At 37.2% G+C, this 23,230-nt stretch overlaps 1 pseudogene; it reads left to right on the top strand.

Annotated features, from left to right (window-relative positions):
• LOC132027505 (uncharacterized) overlaps window positions 1-22,445 on the top strand; it is a 50,073-nt pseudogene extending 27,628 nt beyond the window's left edge.
• The last annotated feature ends 785 nt before the right edge of the window (window positions 22,446-23,230 follow it).

Here is a 23,230-nt window from a genome sequence, read left to right as displayed (position 1 = left end):
ATTTAGGGTAAAAGACTGGAAATGGAATAAGTATAAAGAATGCAAGGGCAGTGAGCTTAGCAAGAGAATTGCTGAGATCATTCTCTCTGAAATCTGAATGGTTGAATGTGTGATACAGGCAGTTTCCAAGCATGATAATTTCACTTCCATTTTAATTTGTTTGGACAGGATATTCAGTATATAAGCAATTAGTTTTCCAATGCATACCATAATCTAAAAATGACAGATAATTTTATCTTCCTTTTACTTTTTTTCCCATTTAGACAGATTTATTTTTAGCCGATCTGGACATTTGTGACATTTCCTGTTATTAACAATACTGATTTCTTTGAAGAAGGAGGCTTTTCAAAAATGAATAGCTTATACTTGTTGAGTTTCATTTATTATTCTTTGGAAGAAATACTAATTGTAAATCATTTGGAAACTAATTATGATGTTGTTCAACAGTATTTTACATCAAGAAGATATTTTAAGGTTTTTTCAGTTGAAATGTGGCAATTTTCTGATTTAAAAAAATGATATATTTATAGTTTATATATTGTGCCACAGATTACACAAGAATACCAGATGTGTATTTAAACTACAGTGTGGAGGCCCACAGAGCTTTGGTATACTACATGCAAAGCTAATGTCCATTAGAGGCTTAAAATATAATGGTCATTTGCCTGTCTCAGGAACTAGATACAATTGAACCAAAAGAAAAAGAGCAATTCTGTTTCTCTCTCTCTTACACACACACACACACATACACACATGCACAAATGGCAAGTAAGATCTTTAGAGGGATAGAAGGAGTGCTAAGTCTGTATTTAAAAAGAAATTATAATCAAGATTAAAACGGACATATCTAATCAATAAAGATGCACTCAACCAAACAGGTTTGGTGGCATTTTTAAATTCACCTCTAGGGGTGCCTGAGTGGCTCATTCAGTTGAGCGACTGACTTGATTTCAGCTCAGGTCATGATCTCAAGGTGTTGAGATCGAGCCCCTCATCAGGCTCTGTGCTCAGCACAGAGTCTACTTGTCCCTCTCCCTCTGCTCTTCCCTTTGTGCTCTCTCTCTCTAAAATAAATAAATAAAATCCTTATTAATTAATAAATTAATCTACCTCCAGTAAGATCTTAAATCAGTCATTAATTAGCTTTCTCCATTTGTTCTATGTTGAAACTATTCTGGCCAGTGAAGGCACCGGTGGTAAAGATATGCTTTGATTACATCACCAGCGACTGCCTGTCAGGATAGAAAGTAATGAACACAGCTTAGAAACCTTTCATTGTTTGCTTTGCCCATGTGCGGATACGAGGGTTACTTTCTGCCTAAAGAGCAGTAGACCAGTACTGTTGACGTAGTCCTTCTTTTCTTGCTCTCATCATCCACACCTATTTCAAGTGGTTTGTTCAGTGACCTGTATCTTGCATACATGTATACAAAAAATAGAAGTGAATGAACAAACCAAATGATACACAAGAGGTATGATGAAGGTTACAGGCGATTCAAGGGCATGTATCCCTATAAAGGAATGAGTCACTCCTTAGCTGCATTAATTGTTGACAAGAGCCCAGTATAGAAAGATGGTCCTTCCTCCCCTTTTCTTTTCTCTTCTTTCTTCTTATTTTTCAGAAGTTCAATTTTTATCTCATCTCTTCATTTTTAAATAACCTACATAAAACGTGCAATATATATAATATGTATAAAAATGGATATTGCCAATGGGCCACAGGTCCAATTTACCCTTATTTTACCAAGAAGAGAAATGAGTCTTCATAACGTTAAACACAGACACTGAAGTGGTGAAACCAAGAGCAGAATCCTGAATTCCCCATTTTCAGGCTGCTCGGTTCTCTAAATCTCTGTCTCTCTACTCCATTGTTTTAGTTGCCACAGGAGTGAGTCTAACACATCTCTCATTAATCAAAACTTAAAACTATTTTAGTACATTGTTTTCTCTTCATAATTAATCTGTGTTTTTCATGAACTATATTTTGTTAGGGAAATGTAATTAAGCCAAAATCTTCTCCCAACCCAGGATAGTTATCCACAAAGGTAGAAGAAAAAGAAAACAGAGATTTATTATTGAATAAACATTAAACTAGAAAGCAAATACATATCACAAGCATCTGCTCAGAGATTGCAATGCCAAAAAGAAATCTTATCCTTTTATCTAACCTAGCAGATACAAGCCATGTAGTTGTTCTCAAGTTAACCAACAACTAGTCCTCAAGTAAGAGGACTTGGTATCATCGTTTGTCACATATTCATCCTAAACTCATCTGGTAATTGGGGTGACCATCTGTGCTCACTCATTGGCTTTACCCAAAGGAAAAATAAAGTTGTCCTATGTTTATAACAAGAGATAGTTTTGCTTCTCAAGAGTGAGGCTCCCACTGAAGTAAGGCTCCCACCCTCCCACAGAAACTGGAAAATGATTGCATTTCAAGAATCTGGTTCCTGAGTCCTTGAGGAAGACATTCTTAGGTCAAAAACCTGGTAAGAGGCTTATTTAGTCTAAAAAAAAAAAAATACATACTTTTCAGAAGCACTTACAAGTTATCTGAAGTAAGTGCTCTAAGAAAAGGGAAGAGTGTCTATTTTCAACAGGGAAAATTAAATCTCTTATTTTTAATTTGTATCTGCCTTTACCAACTGTAAAGAATGGTGTTGCAATTCCAGGTTGAGCTGAATTACTGTGATATTTGTAGCCATTTAGCCCTTTTAAAATATGTATTTTTACAGATAACTTACAGTTTTATTTTTTTTTTTATTTTTGTAACTGGAAAAAAATTCTCTAAAAAGTGGATATATATTTCTATTTCTGCATCAGAGCTAGAAAAACAAGTACTGAAGAATCTAATTTTTATGTAAATTAAATATGGGGCAGCTAATGTGCTTTTGAAATCATATTCCTATTTCCAAGAAGGAGATATTTTTCTTACAGTCTAAACACTCAGATTCATTTTACAAAGTATTATCAAATTGCTCTCAATCACCAGTTTTTGTTCTTATTTAATTTGTTTGTCTCCACAGCACACTTTAGCATTTTGCAATGGCTGTTTCTTTTAGATTTTTGTTTGATTGAATGGTCTAGACTTACCTTATTTTTCTTCAATCTATTAGGTCAAATTCTCAATATTTCTTGTTAGTGTTCGTGTGTGTGTGTGTGTGTGTGTGTGTGTGTATTTAAGTTTGTTGATCTCTTTTCCATTTTAGGTTTTGTATCAAGATATGGTTTAGAAAATGTAATTTTCACTATTTTATCCACATCCTAACCTCTGTTATAAGCTTTCTTAAACATTTTCTTAATATTTTTTGTTAAACGGAGTGCCCAAGAACTGCCAGTAATTCCTTCTGTCTCTGTACACTCCTGCCACTTGTCCCATTAAGAGTGGAGGTCTAGGGGTGCCTGGGTCATTAAGTGTCTGCCTTCGGCTCAGGTCATGATGCCAGGGTCCTGGGATCAAATCCTGCATTTGGCTCCCTGCTCCGCAGGAAGCCTGCTTCTCCTTCTCCCACTCCCCTGCTTGTGTTCCTTCTCTCAGTGTATCTTTTTCTGTCAAATAAATAAATACAATCTTAAAAAAAAAAAAAGAGCAGGGTTTTATTTTCTTCTTTTTGAATCTGGCCTGGTGTTATAACTTGCTCTGACCAACAGAATACAGCAGAAGTGAATCTGGGCTAGTTCTCACCTTACGTATCAAGAGAACTGTCAACATCTCCTTTCTACTCCCTGGGAAGCCAGCTGCTCTGTTGAGTTTGATAGCCTAAAACTAAAGAGAGAAGACCTTGTGGATGAGAGATCATGTAGAAAGAGAGGTCACACAAGGAAACCAACACCCCATAGAACTGAACCTAGGAAATGCCATGGAAGAGAGAGGTCCAGTCACCTTTTATAACACACACCCATTTGAGCTTCCCAAGATGAGGTTCTAGGTATGCATTGAAGGCCACTTTTCAATCTCTTAACTCCAGTAGAGTTGCCATAGCGAATACCATGTGAAGCAGAGAAGCCATCCCCACTGACGCCTGCCTGAGTTCCTGGCCCACAGACTCACATTAGCTGTTATTTATCTGAATAAGCTACTACCAGCAATAACATTTGTTGGTATTATGGAGAATTTCCTGTTTTTAAGATACCTTTTTCTTAAAGATTTTATTTATTTGAGAGAAAGAGCATGTTTGTGCACGTGAACAGGAGTAGAGGCAGAAGACGAGGGAGAGAGAGACTCCACGCTGATACAAAGCCCCTTGTGAGGCTCAATCTCACGACCCTGAGATCATAACTGAACTGAAACAAAGAGTCAGCCACTCAACTGACTGAGCCACCCAGGTGCCCCCGATTATAAGATACTTTAATAAATATTGTACATGTGTTATTTCAGAATTCCTAAACAACCTGAAGAAAAGATACTATTATGTTAGTCATTATACAGCTAAAAAAAGCAAGGTATAAAGAGGTGAAATTATTTGCATAAACACATTAAGTCAGAGAACAGAGATTCAATCACAAGCACTATAACTCAAGCTGGTGAGCTTAACCACTACGTTCTTTCAAATAAAATTATTTAGTTTTATATTCGCCAAATACAGTATTCATTCATTCATTCAACAAATATTTTTGGACCACTTTTGCACAAGGGACCAAATACCAGAGATAGGAAGCAAAAGGGAACAAATCTCTGCCTCATGAAATTTTTATTTTAGTGAAGACAAGCAGACAATATATACCTAGTATGGCAGGTAGGGTTAAGTGGTATGGAACTAGATAAAGCAAGATAATGAAGACAGGAATATAGAAGATAAAGGCGAAAATGCTATTTTAAATACGAAGGTCAGGAAGAAGGACCTCTTCACTACAGTTATCTTTGAAAAGTAACAAAAAAAAATAGAGTTTTGTAAATATAGGGGGAATAATATTCCAATGAAGGGAAGTGGTAGGTATGGAGTCATACTTGGGAGAAAAGAGAGAAGTTCCGAGTGACGGGAACAGGGTAATGGGGACATTAGGAGATATGGTGTGCAGAATTCTAACATGGCCCAGAATTCCAGTCCCACAGATGTCAAACGTAGTATGGTCCTTTCCCCTTAGCATGGGCAGGACATGTGATTTGCTTCTAGCAAAAGAATATAGCAAAGGCAACAACAGGCTGCTTTCTTGACTTAGTTACATTATACAGCAAAGGCAATGGGATGTCTCTCCCAAGAGTAGGTGGTATTATATGTGAATCCATCATAGCAGACCTGAGTGAGAGACCCCTTTCTCTGGCTTTGAATAAATAAGCTATCTGATTGTGAAAGGAGCACATGAAGAGACACACGGACAGCCTCTGGGAGGTGAGAAGAGCTCCCAGCCAACAGCCAGTAAGAAGAGAGAGGACTCAGTCCTAGAACAACAAGGAGGTGAATTCCACCACTAATGCAGGGGAACATGGAAACTGATTTTTTTTCCCCCAGAGAAGGCTCCAGAAGAGAATGTAGGCTGGCTGATACCCCAACTGCAGTTTCGTAGGAGCCTGAACAAAGGACCCAGTTAAGCTGTGCTCAGACTTCTGACCACAAAAATTGAGATATTACATGTGCAGTTTTCAGCTATTAAGTTTTCAGTCATGTGTTATGCAAAAATGGAAAACTAATACAGGAGAAAAGGAGATTCTAGGAAAGGATATGGTAGGTGGGAGCAGCAGCTGCCTCATGCTAGACTTGTAAGTCAGAGTAAGATCATTGTGATCAAACTGTTCTCTACCTTGACTGTGGATATTTTAGAAAAAGGTCTATGAGAATATGAATGGCAAGTGCCAGGTTATGATTTTGTACCAGAATTACGCGGTATGTTGCCATTGTGGGAACTGTGTGATGTGTCTATGCAACTTCTCGTATTACTTCTTACCTGTGAATCTACAGTTTTCTCAAAGTTTTCAAAATGATAAATGTTTTCAGTGCAAAAGGGGGAGAATAAATGAGAACTTGATGAAGAAGTTTGTCAGAGGGAATATTATCGTTACTATCGTATGTGCAATAAGAAACCATAAAGTTTTTTTTAGCAGTAGAATGACCTATTCTGACACTTGTTTGTTGAAAGATTTTAGGTTTGATCTCCTCTCCACTATTACTTTCTCCAGTAATAATCCTAAGGGTTATTTTCCTTGACAAAAATCTAATAGCTACATAACAATCAACAATTTTAACTTTTGGGGCACCTGGGTGGCTCAGTGGGTTAAGCCTTTGCCTTTGGCTCAGGTCATGATCTCAGGGTTCTGGCTCTCTGCTCAGCAGGGAGCCTGCTTCTACCCTCTCTCTGCCTGCATCTCTGCCTACTTATGATCTCTCTCTGTGTCAAATAAATAAATAAAATCTTTTTTAAAAATTTTGTAACTTTTCCTAAATCATTCCCTATTCTCTTTACTTTCCCAACTGAAATATAAATTTCAAATTCCCATTTTTTAAAAAATTTCTGACACCATATTATCTTCCATTAATCTTTGGTGTTGGTGGAATCCCTTGGGAACCAAGTCAAGACTAGCTCTGACTTCTGGCATATCAAGAGAGGTAAGTTTGAGATTTTCAGAACATTTTTAAAAAGTCAAGCTGAACAAAGTTCATCTCCTGTTTCTGTCCCATTTTTACTCTCATTGAATATCTCAGTAATAACCCTATAGCAGCTCATAAGAGAAGAACTTTGAAAAGGCAGAAAAATTCTTGGGAGTACAACCTCCCTTCATTTAAAGATGTGTGTCTGAAAGCCTCCTTCTCTCTTTTCCCTCTGACCTTGTTCGTACCCTCTTAACAAACTCAGTTTGACATCTTTGATTTGGGCCCTTCCATCTCTAGCATTGGGAGATTGGAAATTACTTTTTTAATCTATGAGTTCTACATATGGACTCCAAAAAAAGGCTTAGCGAAAATACTGGAAGCTAAAGGAATTTTGTTTTAACATTAGGTAATGCCTCTATTTAATAGAGAAAGAGCAGAGTACAAACAAGCAATGGAGGACATATATCAACCAGAGCAGTTTTGACTTACACTCAAAATAGCCCTACTCATTTCCAATTGAAGCCAAACTCAGCAGTCAGTAGGAAATTTTGTAAACCTCAGCTCATTATGGATGTTGACCTTCCTGCACAATTCTTACCAATCCATACTACATTTCTATATTTAGAGTTATTTGTCTTCCTTTGGGTTATCTGTCTTCCTTTTTATCTCCTTTGCATGTATTTTTTACAATCTGAACACATAATAAAGTTCTCTGCGGAGTTATGACACTTTCCTCCATTATGAGCCTTTTCTTTCTCATTAAAATACTTTGAGATCTGCATTGTCAGAGTTCTATTGTCAGCATTTTTTGCTATCTTTCTGAGCTTTCTTCTGAGATCTTCATGTCTTTCTTGAAGTCTTCGTTCTGAAAGTCTAGAGTACCTATCCAATGAGTAGCTCTCCCAGTGTATTCCAAATTCTAAAACGCCATGGTCAGTTTTTCCAAAATCACCTGCCATTTGGCCCTTTATGAATTTGATTCAAAATTAGGGCAAAAATATTAGCTCTTGTAATCACTTTCTTGACCCTCCAGGCCATGAAAATGTCATTAAGACCCGGCAAGAATTTGTCAACATTTTGCTTCGTTGGAATAGACTTTCAGAAGACGAACAGATTGTAGACGTTTCAGGGTCACTTCTATAGCTGCCATCACAACAGTTTTGTGATTGTGAACATCACCAGCTGGTTTCCTCTAACTGGACAGATAGCCATAAGTTTTCGCCACGTCTGAATTATCTTCTGCATTCTTTCTCTTTATCTCAAATACACCGTCCAACCTCCATTCATATGAAGATTTATAGACTTCTCTGCACTGTGTACAAGTTCATAGTATAAAATGACGTGTACCGTCACTTCTAATTCCATAATTTTTAAGTTTGGGGCATTTAGTTAAATGCATATAACCTAGAATAGTACTTAGTACATGGCAGGTGCTCATTAAATATCTGTTAAAGGAATATCACGCTAGGGACGCCTGGGTGGCTCAGTTGGTTGGACGACTGCCTTAGGCTCAGGTCATGATCCCAGAGTCCCGCGATCGAGTCCTGCATCGGGCTCCCAGCTCCATGGGGAGTCTGCTTCTCCCTCTGACCTCCTCGCTCATGCTCTCTCTCACTGTCTCTCTCTCAAATAAATAAATAAAATCTTTAAAAAAAAAAAAAGGAATATCACGCTATGAGAATGAATGTTTTCATCATTAGGAATTCTCTCACATCTGCCCTTTTGCAGTTTACCACTGTGTTTTATGTTATCAGTCAGCACTGATGTGCTTCTGTAACTATTTGTGAAGATTACATTAATGTAAGACATGGAATGACTGATGATTGAAAGTCCTAGTAAAAGATGTTGCTATTCTCTAGGCTCAAACTCCCTATTTGCACAAAGCTTTTGAAGTAGTTAGAGCAGAAAGAACACACGCAATAGATGACATAGAGAAACAGTAACAGCATATGGCAATGGCTTGAATAAGGGTTATAAGAGTGATGGTCCTTCACCTTTCTGTGTGTTTCACTACAAGGCAGATGGGATGATAGTCCTGCCAGATGTATAAGGTTGATGAAGTGGACTGACATAGAATGAAAAGACTAGGAATTAATTTTTTTAACCATATTGCATTTCAGGTATTAGAAGAACATCTGACCAAAATATTAAAATTGTAGATTATGAATGAAATTAATACCTCTGTTAAGTAAAGCGTTCTCAAATGTTCCAACAATGGATAGTTTCTTTCATTTTAGAGGAGAATTCAGACTCCATTTGGTGAATATATCACCATGAGTGGCAATAACAAAGGGTATCTGTGGGTTAATAATGAAGAAATCTTCTGTAACAACTTTTAACACTTCTAAAACATTTGAAAATCTTTAAGTTTCTTTTTAAGCTTTCATTTATTTATTGGAGAGAGAGCAAGCAAGAGAGCACATAAGTGGGAGGAAAGGCAGAAAGAGAGGGAGAAGCAGACTCCCTGTTCCATCCCAGGACCCCAAGATCATGACCTGAGCTGAAGTCAGATGCTTAACCGACTGAACCAGCGAGGCACCCCAGACATATGACAATTTTAGACTTTGGTTTTGCCAAAATGAAGGTAAACGATTCAAAGTGGCCCTCAAAATAATTTTTTCTGGCCTTGGTAATGAAACCTTTAGGTGATATTTTCCTTGCTACAGAAAATGAAATTGTACAAAGATCAAAGGAAGTTGTGATTAAAACTTCCTGGGGCTAATTCCTATGTATTTAGACTAAGAAATCTGAAGATGTGTCTGGACAAAAACTTACTTCTCTAAAAAAAAAAAAAAAAAAAAAAAAAAAATCACTCATCATAAGTACTTTTTCTGAAGTTAATTATGAGATCTAATAAAATCTGCCATGGTGTTTGCTCCTTTACTAATTACAATATCATTTGATAGCTTGATGAAAAATAAATGCCTGGAAAAAATGACTTTTCTTGAGAATATGGTATGTTTTCTTAAGAATGATCATATGTCCTTTTAACTTTAACCACTACAGATTCCCGAGTTAAATGTATTACTCAAGTTGAGTAAATTTCCAGAATTCTATGGTCTATCTGCATTCCTGATTTTCCATTTTATTTTCTATTTTCACAGAAATTTGAATGCATTTATTCTTCATACATTTGATTTTTGTGGAATATTCTATGCTATTTCGAATTATTCTTAAATAAGATAGGGTATATTGAAAGAAAGAAAAAAGAGGGAAGAAGAAGTGAAAGTGATAAGCACGATACAAGCAAGCTGTGGATAATTTAAGACAATGGATCAAATGGCCTTAATAGCTATGAGAGAAAGTTCAATATTACTATCATTAAATTACTACAAAAAAGTTCAAATTTCCAACTGCTTCTATCACTTGGTTCAAGATTCCCAGGGACTAAAGCTACACATACAAAATGTAATAAAAAATAAACCACCAGAATGTAAAGTATTTGCACTGGTAATGATACATTGTTATAAGTCAATCAGAAAAAAATGTATGAATGCAATCATATAAAAATAATATTCTAGAACTAGTAACTACATTTTTAACATCAAGAAATAAAACACCTTGAAAGTCTTGCCAGGTTTCTTTGGAATTCTCTTTTGCAGTTTAGTAGTTACTGCATGGGAAGTTTAAAAATTCTACATTTTCAAGTAAGAAAATTTACTTTGGAAATTAACTCCAGGTCAAGTTTATTCCAAGTCAACTCCAAATTAAAGACAGGTCTGTGGAAAGAGAATAAATATAAATCCAAATAGGTCTCCTCAAATCAATCAATTACTGTAAAGGTAGAAGAAAAGATGTGGCCTACACAACAATAGACATAAAGTGATTAATACAGAAATGCCTATGAAGAGCTACTGCTAGAAAGATGTTTAACTGGGTTACCTGGGACATATAATGGTAATATGCCAGGCAGGAATGGTTTTCAACATAACATTTCCAGAAGAAAAAGACTCTTTTTTCCCCAAGAGGTAAATATAACTCTTCCTAGTAATTAGTACAACTTAGCAATAAAACAAAACTTCTGTCTTCTATATATACTAGACCAGGTCTTATGTGGTCTATACTACTGAGAGTATATCTGAAGTTCCTTTAGAAAAGCCATTTATTCACTGATTCATTATCCATCCATCCATCTAGCAGTAAGTGTATACCTAATACACAGCAGGCATTGTACTAGACTTTGAGGTTAGGGCAATGACCAGGACAGATAGAATATTTTATAATTGTTTTCAGAATCCATTACATAGTCTACATAGTTAGCATACATAAATATGTGCAGTAAATGTATAAATTTATCACTTTTACACACTTTTTGATAAAAACAGTATCATATTTAAGTTCAATCATTTAACAGATTTTTTCAACATCTTTGCAAAACCCATGTAAAAAATTGCCTCCAGTGTTACTGTGTATAGATACCTAAAATAAGTATATCTTACGTGACTGTTACAGTAAAGAATGGTAGGCAGAGTTGGAAAAATCAGAAAATAAGTTTTCAGTACACAGTAACTTACATTATAACTAACCATTCTTGATCTTAACTTCATAAAACATAAAATCAAACTATGACCATCACCATTCTAATTTCACTATAACTTAACTATATTCGAATGCTTGCCCTCAGGCACATAAGGAAAAATATCAGCAGACTCTATTTATTGGACAAAATTAATTTTAAGTAAATAATTTATCACCATTAGTTTCCTAATTAATTCTAGTGATAGAGCTATCCAAATCCGAGTCATTGGTTACCTCCTATCCAGCAGGTCATTTTCCTAAAAAAGCAGAGAACAAAAATGAGAAGAGGACCAACCTTTATTCCCAAAATCCTACCCAGGCACTTTGTTAGATGCTTCAAATGTATCATCTCAGTTTTACGGAAGGCCCTCGTGTGGCAGCGAGTATTATTATGGAGCAGAAAGAAGCATGATTAACCATTTCAAAGTGGGGAAAAAAAAGACTAATAAATGGCTCAAATACATGGGTATTGCAAAGATGTTGAAAAAAATCTGTTAAATGCAGACAGGAAGGAGCCGGACCCTTCACTCTTTAGCTTGACTTGCTATTTCTCTCTTCTTAAAAGAAACCTCCTTTATCCCATAGTAGAAGACTACCTATTTCTACCAAATCATGCTAGCTCCAAGAAAACTACATCGTATAGAGATGGAAAGGGGTAGAAAATAACAGAAAGCATGAAAAATAAAATATCAAAAATTCATGAAGAACTGTTTTAATAGATATTAACCTAATATATGAGTTTGCTAGGACTGCCATAGCAAAGTACCACAGACTGGGTAGCTTAATCAGAAATCTATTTTCTCATAGTTCCAAAGATTAGAAGTCCAAGATCAGCTATTGGCATAGTTGGTTTCTTCTGAGGCCTCTCTCCTTGAATTATAGATGGCCATCTTCTCTCTGTATCTCCATATCACTTTCCCTCTGTATGTGTCTGTGTCCAAATCCTCTCTTCTAATAAAGACCCTCAGTCATATTGGATTAGGGACAATCCTAAGGACCTCCCTTTACTTAATCGCCACTTTGAAGAGCCTGTCTCCAAAAGCAGTCACATTCTAAAGTGCTGGGGGTTAGGATTTCAACAGGTAGCTTGGGTTGAGGGCAGGGACACAATTCAGCCCATAATACCCAGCAAAACACAATACGCCTAAGAAATTTGAAGTAGGAATTACTACAATTTTAAGTTACCTCCAGCTTTCCAGCTAAAAAACAATGGGGCAAATATATTTAATCAACTTGTCAAAAGCCAGTCTACCAAGGTTAATAAGATTTTGTTTCATATGCTTAGGGGCAAGTCCTCTTGTCTGTAACAAAATTAAACAACTCTTTGACAAAGTAGACCCACACTTTGTTCAGCTATTGATAGTAACACACACAAGGAGTTGGTTTCATTTTTTTGTTTTTATTTTTGCTTTGTTGGGTTTTGCTGGTTTTGCTTTTGCTTTCTTTTTTTCTTGTTTTCCAAAGTTACTGTTTGATAGAATCTTTTCCTGCATCATATTAAAAAAGAGAAGAGCCCGTCCTAGATGGCTCAGGATCCCAGCTCAACAGGGAGCCTGCTTCTTCCTCTGCCCTCCCTGTGCTTGTGTTCTCTCTCTCACTCTCAAATAAATATTTTCAAATATTAAAAAAAAATTGGGGCTCCTGGGGGCTCAGTGGGTTAAGCCTCTGCCTTCAGCTCAGGTCATGATTCTAGGATCCTGGGATCAAACACCGAGATGGGCTCGCTGCTCTCTGCTCAGCAGAGCCTTTTCCCCCTCCTTCTCTGCCTCTCTCTCTGCCTACTCGTGATCTCTCTCGGTCAAATAAATAAAAATTTTTAAAAAATTTAAAAAGAAGAAAGTCAATATATGTATTGACATATATTTATTTTCTTAATGACATCTAAAATTCACTTTTTTGTTTAAAGATTTTATTTATTTATTTGACAGACAGAGATCACAAGCAGGCAGAGAGGCAGGCAGGGGGTGGAGGGAAGCAGGCTCCCCACTGAGCAGAGAGCTCAAATGTGGGGCTCGATCCCAGGACCCGGGGATCATGACCTGAGCCAGAGGCAGAGGTTTTATTTAACCCACTAAGCCACCCAGGCACCCTTAAAATTCACTTTTTAAATGCCAAGGTAAGTCATTGTGCCCTCTTGGGTATTTGATTTTACCTCTTAGTAGATAATGAAACTCATCCTAATTGTATTGAAGGGAAAGGTGAAGAACAAAACACCCAAGGAAATATGCCACTGAGTAGTAAATGACACACTCATTTTACCTAGAAAAGAATCAATCCACCAAGAATGGTCTGTAGGAACAGAGCAATTAGTTCATTTTTTCTATAAGATAATTGACTGATTATTTTAAAAATGAGTTCCAAGATGGCAACTTTGAATGAACCTTCATAAAAACTTCGAAAGCATAAATTTACTCAAAATTATGCTAAATGATGATATTTATTTCAAAGTACAATCATTTCTTCCCAAACCATATCATTGCTAAGTATAAAACCTAAGATTACATAAAACTTATAAGTTTCCAAGACATATCATTAAGGAAATTAGAAGCAATTATATCTATAGTAAGTCAGACCATTAAAATACGTAAATTTATTTTCAGATATCTTTTTAAATACATGAAAAAAATTAATAAAATTGAGCTTTGAAGAACAAATGACCTTCATTGCTCATATTTTTGGAACCAGTATGTAACAGTAAAATATTATATTGCTTACTTTGGGAAGTATCCATATAAATAAATAAATGAAATATTTATTTCTCTCAAATAAATGAAATATTTTAAAAATAAACAAAAATGAAAAAGCAAAGCCATTAACTGAATTAATGCATTTGATATTATAGTTTCCATTGTCCTTTGTTAAAATACCCAAATTCAAGTTAAATCACCAAGCTTCTATAAAACACTGACTTTGTGAAAATAGCTACATGTGTAAACAAAGTGGAACACTGTCCTGAGCTTTCTTAAAACAAGAGTTTTTGTTAGATGGTTTGCACTGGTAACCCAAGTTTTAGCCTCAAAGTTGCTGGTAGGATTACTAGAGACCCATAGAGTCATTTGGTTCTGTGTGGGAGACGCTGGATCCCGGATACGAATTTACCAAGGCCGTTGAGGTCTGAGTGGAATAGCTAGCAAAAAAGTCTTACAACTCCAAAGTGCTTCAGGAATGTTTAAAATTTTAGGAATGGAGTAAATAAGTCAGACCATTAAAATACATAAACTTACATAAAGCTAAAGTTGAACAAAGACAGAGATTAACTCATATTAGTGTGTTTGCCGGCAAATTCTTTTAAGAAATCCTCCCAATTCCCAAGACTTTTGCCTGAGCTGAAAAGGCTTAACATAAGCTGGAAATACAAAGGCAGGAAATGCGCTTTAATACTGTTTCTCAATTCAAATTTCCATTAGTAGTCAAATAAATAAGCAAATGATCTTGCAACAATGAAAATGATCTACAACCACACACAATAACATGAGTGGACCTCACAAATAAAATGGTCAACCAGCAAAAAGGCAAATACAGTTTTCATGCTTTATAACTCCATTTCCATAATTTCAAAAATAGGTACAACCAACCCCCGGTGATAGAAGTCGGGATAATAGTTGCATTTTGTGTGGGGCTGGGTGGCAGACAATGGCCAAAAGGGACATGAAAGGGGCTCCTAGGTTTTTGGACATGGTCTCTCCATCTAGGCAGTTTGTACACTAGATGTGTGCCATGTGAAAACTCACTGAGTCTTCATTTATAAGATATGCTCATTCCATTTTTTAAAAATTTACCAACTTTTGTAGCAACATGGATGGGACTGGAAGAGATTATGCTGAGTGAAATAAGTCAAGCAGAGAGAGTCATTTATCATATGGTTTCACTGATTTGTGGAGCATAACCAACAACATGGAGGACATGGGGAGATGGAGAGGAGAAGGGAGTTGGGGGAAATTGAAAGGGGAGGTGAAGCATGAGAGACTATGGACTCTGAAAAACAATCTGAGGGTTTTGAAAGGGTGAGGGGGTGGGAGGTCGGGGTACCAGGTGGTGGGTATTATGGAGGGCACAGATTGCATGGAGCACTGGGTGTGGTGCAAAAATAATGAATACTGTTATGCTGAAAATAAAAAATAAATTTTAAAAAAAGAAAAAAAAAGTAAAAAAAGAATTTACTTTAAAGAGGAGCCTGTGTGGCTCAGTCAGTTAAGTGGCTGCCTTGGGTTCAGGTCATGATCTCAGGGTCCTGGGACGAAGCCCCACATAGGACTTCCTGCTCAACCAGGAGTCTCTTCTCCTTCTCCTCCCTGCTTGTGCTCTTTTTCACTATCTTTCTCTCTCAAATAAATAAAATCTTAAACAAAATTTTACTAAAAAAAAAAAGTACTTTTTTAGCTTGTTGAAGTTTCCAGATATAAGTACTATATGGTTAATTGGGTCTTTTCATGTTTTTATATCAATAAAATAATAATTTGTATATAAGACATTTATAAGAAGTATATGTTCTCTGTAAAGGATACTATAAAAGAGATACCAATAAAAACCACAATTATAAATACAAAAATATCAAGTACACTGGATCCCCTTCTTTTACTTGAAAATTACTCCTTGGTTATTAAATTTAATCCAGAATTTTGCATTTCAAAAAGATTGAGCAACTCTTAGAATAGCACAACAAACCACACTAAAGGAGATAAGAACTCAAAGTCTGGACCAGGACCTAAGCAAGTGATTTCACACCTCTAGATTTTATTTAGTTTATTTGTCAAATGAGAATAGCAGTAATATTTACTTAATGTGATTGCCATGAATATCAGATCAGAGAATATAATAAAGTTATTAAGCCAGTACCTGGCATGTTCTAGGAACCTCAGAAAGATCGCTATTCTGGGCAACCTTGCTAATAGATTTTAATCAAGTTATTTAAAAAGCTTGTGATCTTCTTCAACTCTTCATAAAAAGTGCTGTAGCAATCTCATTTTGTTCCCAGCGTATATCATATTTTTATTAGGTTTTCCCTCCAAATCATATTCAACACACTAAAAATGGACAACTTCTGCTAATCCAGGAAACCCCAGGGAAATCGACCTCCTCTCTTTCTGGCGTCTGCCTGGGTCATACATTAGTAATGTTACACCAGAGAAAACGACCAGTGCTCTTCCCAATCATCTAAGTAACTGGGCTTAACTCGGTAGTGTGTTTTTCCAGTAGGCATAATTTACCCAGGTGATTAAATTATTACCTTGATCATCCAGAGTCGCATTCCTTCCTTCCCCCTTGATGCCTTCATCCTGGCTCAGGAGTTGCTTCTATCTGGTTACATTGCTTTTCTTTTACCACACTGGACATTGAGAGTTTCCACATCAACTGGAGTGAGCCAGTAAATGTTTAACAACTAGCTCTCCAGAGGAGAAGATACCCTGATTCATAACGTTTGCTTATTTTTGCATGTAAACACGTCCCCTATGGTCTGTTGAAGCTATCCATAAGAAATCACTGGACAGGGTTGGGAAGAGAGCCACCCAATCTGCTCTGGTATCAGTCAGCTTTAGTATACAACGATGTTAATTCAAATCTGAGCTCAGATTCACTCTGATCTGTCTTCCTCCCCCTCACCCCTTCCTGCCTTTCCCTTTGCTATTCTCTTACCCTCTCACTCTTTCTTGTCCTTCTCACTCAAGTAGTTGGATCTTCACCTCCTTTGGAAGTCACCTTGAACTTGCTCAAGCTATGGAAATGTGCTTTCTCAGCACACTATATGGAGGCTGCATCAGGCAATTGTCTTCTCATGATAGAGGAGTCAATTCAACAACTTGAGAAATTTTGGTATGGAACTAGCCCACATTAGAGATAAATGAAATAAACAGAAGCGTATAACCTTTGGGAAAAAATGTTACATTCTGACAACATATGGTTGGCAAAACTGCCCTGTACACTTTCCACAGACACAAATGCAAGACTTTTGTTAGGAAAACTCTAGAGAACAAAGTATTTGTTTTGTTTTGCTTTGCTCTTTGCTTCTCTCTTTCTCTCCTAGAACAGCTTTTTGTCAGAAAAATCTCAAATATTTTCCTAGTGTAAAAAAATTTATTCTCTTGTTTAATACTTGAAGAGTTATTTTTGAAGTGAGACAAATTCCCTTTGTGAATTATATATCAAAAAGTTAAAATCTAAATGAAATTTCTCTGCAGTACTAACCGAATGAAGGATTTCTTAACTACTATGGTGAAGGCAGATCTGTCTTTGCTTGTCTTCATTTTCTTAAATCTTCATAAGTATTTGCCCATAGTCCTTAGATCTGCTGCCAAAATAACAGATTATTCAGGACACTTCTATTTTTACAATTAGGTCCCACACCAGCCTACATTCACCAAAATTGGTCCTACCTACTTGCCATCATTCTCTGTGGAAGGAAAACAATAGCTTTTCTGAGCAGCGCTCCAAGCACACAAGTTTGCCTGTCAGTGTGGTACACATCACTATATAATTTTCATGTGGTTTTAAAACTTTTTAAAAATGTCCAGCTTAGCCACAAAATGAAGGAAAAGAATGCAGACTAGTCATTTTACATTTATTATAATTGCTAAGAGGGAAAAATTCTACTAAAATAAATAAATGTTAAGTTCCCAAGGGCAATGATTATATTCTAATCTTCTATCTATCTAGTTACTCCCAAGAGGGACCTCAACCGAAGTATGAGGAAGTTGGGTAGAAATTGTAATATCTAATATATGTCTGACAATGTGGACTTTATATGTATTCAGTCATTTTCCACCAAAAGCAATTACCTAGAGTCAAGATCGTTAGCTTTGCCTTTTACATATTTGCTTGTTAAGAGACTTCATCAGTGGATAGTGAAGATAGTGAAATATTTTTTTTAACCTAGCATTCTCTTGTTATGATGAACTAAGGGGTATTAATTAAATAAAACCAGGATAGGGTAGAGCAAGAAAAATATCTTGGGTATAGAAAGTCAAAGAAGCACTCACTTTTAGGGCAGGGCTCTGGTCCTGGCTCCGTAATTAAGCCACATTCACAGAACTCAAATGTTACTGGCTGTTTCCTCCAACACCTGTCAATGGTGGCCGTGGCCACATGTCAAATGTCCCTCAGTAACGACTGTGACTCTCAGAAGATGCATTACAACTGGTCATGAATAAACTCACTGCTGTACGGACAGTCTCTCAAAATGTCACCGTGCTTTGTTGCAATGTGGGGAAGAAGGGTTTGATTCATAGCATTTCAGCACTGCTACTTGTATTTCAAGTCTTACTGAAGTTTAATGAAACCTCTCTTATAGTCATCATTCACAGTTCCCTGATATCCTCTGGACTTGGACATGAATTCAGTGCAGCCAAGTGGGAGAGGAAACAATATCAGGGGCAGATCTTCTGCTCACTACAGTGCTTTACCTCCTGATATTCCAGAAACGGATTCCATAGTCATCTCTACTCCGCTTTATCATTCACAAGAAGGGCTCCCTCTCTCTTATATCCGTCCACTCATCCATCCTTCCATTAACCTATTGGTTCAATAAATATCTAGGAAGAAAATTCTGGAAGCCAGGAACAATGCAGTGGGGTCTCAGTGTTAGACAAGGATTTACAGCCTTCTTGGGTTGCTATTAAGTCTAAACTTCTACAACCCATCCCAGCAATCACTCAAACATGCCTGAATCTTTAAACTTAATTTGGGATCTCAATCTAGTTTTACAAAAGTTAATATAAAATGGCTATGTAATATATCATTTTTTTAACTTCAAAAATTTCCATTCAGCTCAAAACTGGAGGATAGATTGAGGAAAATTTTTCCTATAAGTAAATATACTATATGGAAAAATAATTTACTTAGCAAACACTGTATTTAGTTGATTAATTCTACTCTTTTTTTTTAAAGATTTTATTTATTTATTTGTCACAGAGACAGAGTACAGGCAGGCAGAGTGGCAGACAGAGGCAAAGGGAGATGCAAGGAACCTGACCCCATGCGGGACTCGATCCCAGGATGCTGGGATCATGACCTTAGCAGAAGGCAGCCGCTTAACCAACTAAGCCACCTAGGTGTCCCGATTAATTCTTTTTTTTTTTTTAAGATTTTATTTATTTATTTGACAGAGAGAGAGATCCCAAGTAGGCAGAGAGGCAGACAGAGAGAGAGGAGGAAGCAGGCTCCCTGCTGAGCAGAGAGCCACATGCGGAGCTTGATCCCAGGACCCTGAGATCATGACCTGAGCCGAAGGCAGAGGCTTAAACCCACTGAGCCACCCAGGTGCCCCCATCCCGATTAATTCTATTCTTGATAAAAAGATCATGCCACGGTTTCTTTTTCTTAGATGACATCTGAACAAATGCCTCGAGACAGACAAAAGGAAGCAACTAACCTCTAAGCAATGGAAAAGAAAAAGAATTTGTATTTGGGATGTCCTGAGGAAAATTAAAACAATTGGATTACACGGACTCCTAGAAACAGAAAAAAACATCAAATTCAAGTTATTGAAATTTAAGCAGGAAGTGAAATGACTACTGTTTGTTCTCGGGTGTACCGTATGCTTATTAAATATTATTATACTTGAAATGAAATACAGTTTTGCAAGACTTAATTTTCACTCCTCTTCACATGGTCCCAAATACCACCTACCTGGTGTGTCACTTGCAAGGATATTGGGAAACTCAAAAGAAAAAAAAAATCAACCTCCCCAAACTAGCCACTTCTCTAACTACATACAGAGTTTTTCTTCTTTATTGTAATGGTAAAGTTTATAGGATCTAAAATCTCAATCTCATCCTGAGCTGAGCCCAAATCAAGAGTCTGAGGCTTAACGGACTGAGCCATCCAGGAGTCCTCCTGAAACTTATTTCATTAATACTTCTTCACCACTACCTCAATGTTTTTTCAAAAGCCTCCACTTATTAGCTGTAAACTTATTATTCCTCATTGCTAAACCTCTCAAGTTGGGATGATTAAATAAGAAAAAAGTTCGAGTGAGAGGTTTCGTTTCAGCTGCGATGAACAGAAAGCCCCAAGGAACAGTTTTTTAAATAAGGTAGCGTATTCCTTTCTCATGTAAAGGAATTCATGTAAAGGAGGCTGCTTGGGACAAGAATGGTGGCTCCATAATTATCAGTCTCCTTTTAGCGTCTTCAGTGCCAAGGTCATCTCAAGCTCAAAGATAAGTGCTCCGATGCCAGCTGGCAGCAGGAAAGAGGAAGGGGAAAGAACAACCAGACACCAGCTTTCCCTGTAGCGTATCTGAGGAAACGTAATCACCTCGTCACACGAAACTGCCAGCCGTAATCTTTGGTCTCAAGTTCCACCAGCATGCATCAGAAACCAATCCAATATGCCTCATTACATTTGAGGAAGAGGGTCTGTTATCCCTCCCTGCCCTTGGATGGAAGATGGGACTGCAACACAGAATGTTCCATACTCGTTCTCACCAAATCCTGCTGCATCTCTAGCGAACGTACCATTTTAGATCCTGTGTATGACTCATTCGGCAGTTTCACAGACACGTTCTTTGAAATTTCGGTTTATAATCTGACTCACAGCACATTGTAACTTGGAGTTCAGACAAAGCTTCCAACGTAATATCCTGTGACACTAGTAGGAAAGGAAAACCTGATATTTTGTAGCCAGCCATCTTAATACATTTTCTTTTTAGTTCGAATACATTTTTAGTTCGGTTTCTTGGTTTTCTTCGGTATTCAAGTATATCATCTGCAAAACTTCTTTACTGCATTTATTCCACATTGTGCCTTGCTCCATTACCATATTGAATTATCACAGTGCCCATTACAATTCTTGCCTTGTTTTTAATTTTAAGGGAACTGTCTTTAACATTTCACTATACATATTTACCTTTGGTTGCTGAAATGTACTCTTAAGGGTCTTTAAGACTTGCACAGGCACTAATCACGTTTTATCTCCTTTTATTTCCATGAAATAAATTAAGTTTTCTAACGTTGATCTTTATAAAACTGGAATGTGGAAACTTCCCTTAATAATAGTCTACAACTGGGGCGCCTGGGTGGCTCAATGGGTTAAAGCCTCTGCCTTCGGCTCAGGTCATGGTCTCAGGGTCCTGGGATCGAGTCCCACATCGGGCTCTCTGCTCAGCAGGGAGCCTGCTTCCTCCTCTCTCTCTGCCTGCCTCTCTGCCTACTTGTGATTTGTCAAATAAATAAATAAAATCTTAAAAAAAATAATAATAGTCTACAACCACTTGCCCCCTTGCTCAAAACTATTCACTAATCTTCCAACATATCTAATTTGCTCCTTACAAAGATCTCTGAAATTCTATTTTCAAATTCCTTTCTTAGTCCTCTTTCTCTTTCAGCCTATAGGTATTTGGTTTGTTGCTTTGGTTTGGTTTTTAGGGTTTTGTTTTTGTTTTTGTTTTTTGTTTTTTGGGTTTTCTTGCTTGTTTGGGTTTTTGTTGTTCTTGTTGTTTAATGATGAGTCTGTGTCACTGGGTAGATTGAGTTCTTTGAAACAAAAACTGCTACATCTCAGGCTATCTTCAGAGATTATCAGGTGGCTCATAGCACCTCAGACGGTGGACGGTGCAGCAGAGGCCAGGCTCCCCACCTCTGCGAAGGCTCTGGGTGCTCTGGGCCCTGCCACCGCCATGGCCTAGATGAAGGTCAGCTCTGTTAAGACTGGGGCAAAGGGGCCCAAGAGGAGATCTGCGAGGCTGTCGGCCAAACCTGCTCCTGCAAAAGTCTCAGGTCATGATCCTGGAGTCCAGGGATCGAGTCCCACATCGCGCTCCCTGCTTGGCGGGGAGCCTGCTTCTCCCTCTGACCTCTTCCCTCTCATGTTCTCTTTGTCTCTTATTCTCTCTCTCTCTCTCTCAAATAAATAAATAAAATCTTGGGGAAAAAAAAAGTGGAAAGGAAGGCAGAAAGGGGACAGGACAGGATAAGTCTTCAGACACGGAAGCGCAAACAAAGGGGAAGAGGCAAGCGAGGGCAAAGCAGGCTCAAGTGACTACAAGTGACCACCGAAGACCCGAAGACAGACTTCCCAGCAGAGAACAGAGAAACTGAAAATGAGGCGAGTCGGGCTTCTGATGAAACAGGAGAGAAAGAAGCCAAGTCTCATTAAAATCATGACCCTGTCTTAGCAGTTGCTCCTGACCCCCTTCTTGGACTCTTCTGAGGAATATTTTTATCCACTGCTGTGTAAATGCAAGTGTTTTACTAACTCTAAAAACGTTTTTAAGAAGGAGGGAATCCCACCTCAACCCAATTTCTAAGTGTAAATGCTTTTTTTTTTTTTAGAGGCAAAATCCTGTGCTAGTGGTGTATTTTCTGATGCGGTCAGAAAGGAGTGGGATGTTGAGTGTGGAAGGCTTTGATTTCTTAGGGTGTCAGCTTAACATTCCATGGATGGGATAGTTTTTCTATTCTATAATATGAAGCATACCACATTAAATGGCAATTTGGAGTCAATCATGCATTTAATACGTCTTGAACATTTTCAATTACTTCTATTGCCGTGTTGTTTTTGGTAGAATTGTCTCCTAAAGAAACCCAATCCTTGATCTTGGCTCTGCCCGTCAGAATTTTGTGCACTGTGTCACATCTTCATTGTGGTAGTCCAGTTTTCTAGAAACTCTGTTAATGTGGTGTGTAAGATTGAAAATTTGAGTATGTAGTGTATATGATATTAAACTGCGAATTAATGGAGCATAACAATGTAACAGTGTATCAACATTTGGAGACATTGGTACTTGATAGACTGCTAAGGAAAATTTGCCTCCAGATTTTAAGCTGGGAGGTCACTGGAATAACTTTTAGAAAATAATCACAACTACATGATTTTTTTTTAGATTTTTCTGTACATATGTTAAGAATTGGGTAAAAATTGAGATGTCTGTACTGATCTTCAGAATAACCAATAAAAACTCAACTATGAAAGAAAAGAAAGAAATTATCATAATGCCCGGCATGTAATCAATGTTCAATAAATACCAAAATGACTTATAGGACGCTGCCTTCTGAACTTGATGACATTAAATAAAGAAATAAATATCACTTCTTGACCTTTTGGCTAAGATCAAGTGTAGTAAACAAATAAATTAAAAAAGACAGGCCAGTATCCGGGATGAACATAAATGTAAAAATCCCAGCAAAATACTAGCAAACTCAAGTCAACTACACATTAAAAGGACCATCTACAATGATCAAGTGGGGCTT

The sequence above is a fragment of the Mustela nigripes genome, chromosome 12, assembly GCF_022355385.1.
Source record: "Mustela nigripes isolate SB6536 chromosome 12, MUSNIG.SB6536, whole genome shotgun sequence".
Classification (NCBI taxonomy): domain Eukaryota; kingdom Metazoa; phylum Chordata; class Mammalia; order Carnivora; family Mustelidae; genus Mustela; species Mustela nigripes.
The sequence above is the reverse complement of the archived record's forward strand: the minus strand, read 5'-3'. Positions and strand labels throughout refer to the sequence as shown.